Genomic DNA, 2,187 nt, shown 5'->3' on the forward strand with positions numbered 1-2,187 from the left:
TTATTCCTATTGGTCTATACTTAACTCTAACTCTCCAATCAATTTTTGCCACAATTGCCGTTGCCATTCATGTTTCCTGACACGTCAGCACCTGCAGCTCCTGCACCCCATTATCCTAGTGACTGAATCAATCTACCTCATAGAGGGTGTTCCTCTCCTGTGCTGACCCTCCACCCTCCCAAGCATGACGTCCCTCTCCAAGGACGAGTCCCTCCTTGTAACATGCCCGGTGTATGTCAGATGAAGCTTCAGAATCCTTGCCTCCAAGGAGCAGCCTGGTTTCACCCTCTGTAAGGTGAACCTGTTTGTTCTCCTAGCAGTCCATGGTACAGTCAACACTCTTCTCCAACACCACAGCTCAAAGGTATCAATTCTCTTTCGATCATCCCTAATCACTGTCCAACTCTCTGATGCATAGCAAGTGATTGCAAAGACCATAGCCTGTATTAGTCTCCAGAGTGACATCATTGCTCTTCAGTACTTTGGAGAGATCTCTCACAGCAGACCTTCCCATTGCATTATGTCTTTTAATTTCCTGGCTGCTGGGCCGAGAGTGTTGATTGTGGATTCAAGCAAACTAAAGCTGTTAACAGTCTTAATCTCTTCATCATCCATGATGCTGCTGCAAATTTTCCCAGTGTTGAGAATCTTTGTTTTCTTGATATTGAGCCTCAAATCTGTATTGAAGGTTGCAGTCCTTGACCTTCTGCAGCAAGCGCTTCAGGTCCTCTTCAGTTTCATCAAGCTGAGTTTTGTCATCTGCATAAAGCAGGTTGGTGATGCCTCTTCCTCCATTCTTGATGCCACACTTCTCCTCATAGAGGCCAGCTTCCCGGAAAAATCTGTTCTGCATCTAGATTGAAAAAATATGGAGATAGATGGCTCACATTATCCATCATGTGATGACAGATAATGGAGTTATTTCTTCTTTATGTCTGGGGAATACCCCACTCTATGCATGGCCCATGGTATGTGCAGATGTCATGTGTTGATGGACAATTGGGGTGTTCCTTCTTCATAGCTGAGTGTTACTGCCTTGTGTGGATAGACTGCATTGTTTGCACGCATCCTCTGTTGACGCACACTTGGCTTCTTGATGATGGAGGCTCGAGGCAAAGCGTCTGCACAACATCATGTTTATCCACCCATCTGCTGGGGACACTTGGGTTGTTTCCACAACTGCTTGGGGAGCTTTACAAAGATGGATTTCTGTCCGTTGTCCTCACAGCTCCCATTCCAGTGGGAGAGAGTGAGTTTAATGAAGATGAGATCTATTTTTTTTCTTCTTTTTTTTAATTATTTTTGCATGTGTGTACCGTCAAATCAGAGTTTCTGGGTCTGGTGGGCCTGGGACTTTTAAAGGGTCGAGAACTCACATTCCTGACCTGTTCCCAGGTGAGGCTGATGGGGCTGCACTCGGAGAACCACTGAACCAGGTGAAGAAGGAGGCCTGGTGGTGTAGCAACTCCAGTAGCTACGGTTCCATCTGCAGCCTATTCTGGTAAAGATTTACAGCTGCAGAAACCCGATTTAGGATTGCAGTGGAGGTGGCTGTGCACGTTCGAGTCAGAACTGGCTCATGGCTGATGCGCCAGTGATTTTAAAAAGTCTGTAAGTGATTCTGGAAGGAGACGGCCTTGCTTTTTCCTGCAGAGCAACTGGTGAATTCGAACCACGTGCTTTAAGGTTGGCAGTGCAGCGTCTTACCACTGGGTCACCAGGACTCTCTTAATTTAGGATTGTTGCTGTTGTGTACCATGGTACCAGAACCGACCCACAGCTGAGCTTCTGCTGGATTTTCAGAGACAGCAGTTGCTGGGTAAGGAGATAGTCCACCCTTCTTCCACAGAGCAGCTGATGGCTGGCTTTGAACTATGTGCCTTTGGGATTTTAGTGCATATTCTTGCCATTAGGCCACAGGAACTGACGATTGATCATTGACATTAATCAATAGCTATTAACATTGTAAATGGAAAAGTCTATGAGTGGGTGCACAGAAAACCAATAAGGTTGGTCAACCTTCCCTCACATTAAGAAAACAACAACCCAACACTAAACTAAAATAAAATAAAGTAAAATAAAAGAAAATGAAACTTGAAAGAGGGTTCCTCAAAGTTGAGATCCATTGTGCATTTCTTTCTTGTTTTAGAAAAGGTGGTTGATTGTTTTTTGTTTTGTTTTGGTTTG

This window comes from Elephantulus edwardii, unplaced genomic scaffold, assembly GCF_000299155.1.
Source record: "Elephantulus edwardii isolate Elephantulus edwardi_28Jun2011 unplaced genomic scaffold, EleEdw1.0 scaffold00344, whole genome shotgun sequence".
NCBI lineage: Eukaryota > Metazoa > Chordata > Mammalia > Macroscelidea > Macroscelididae > Elephantulus > Elephantulus edwardii.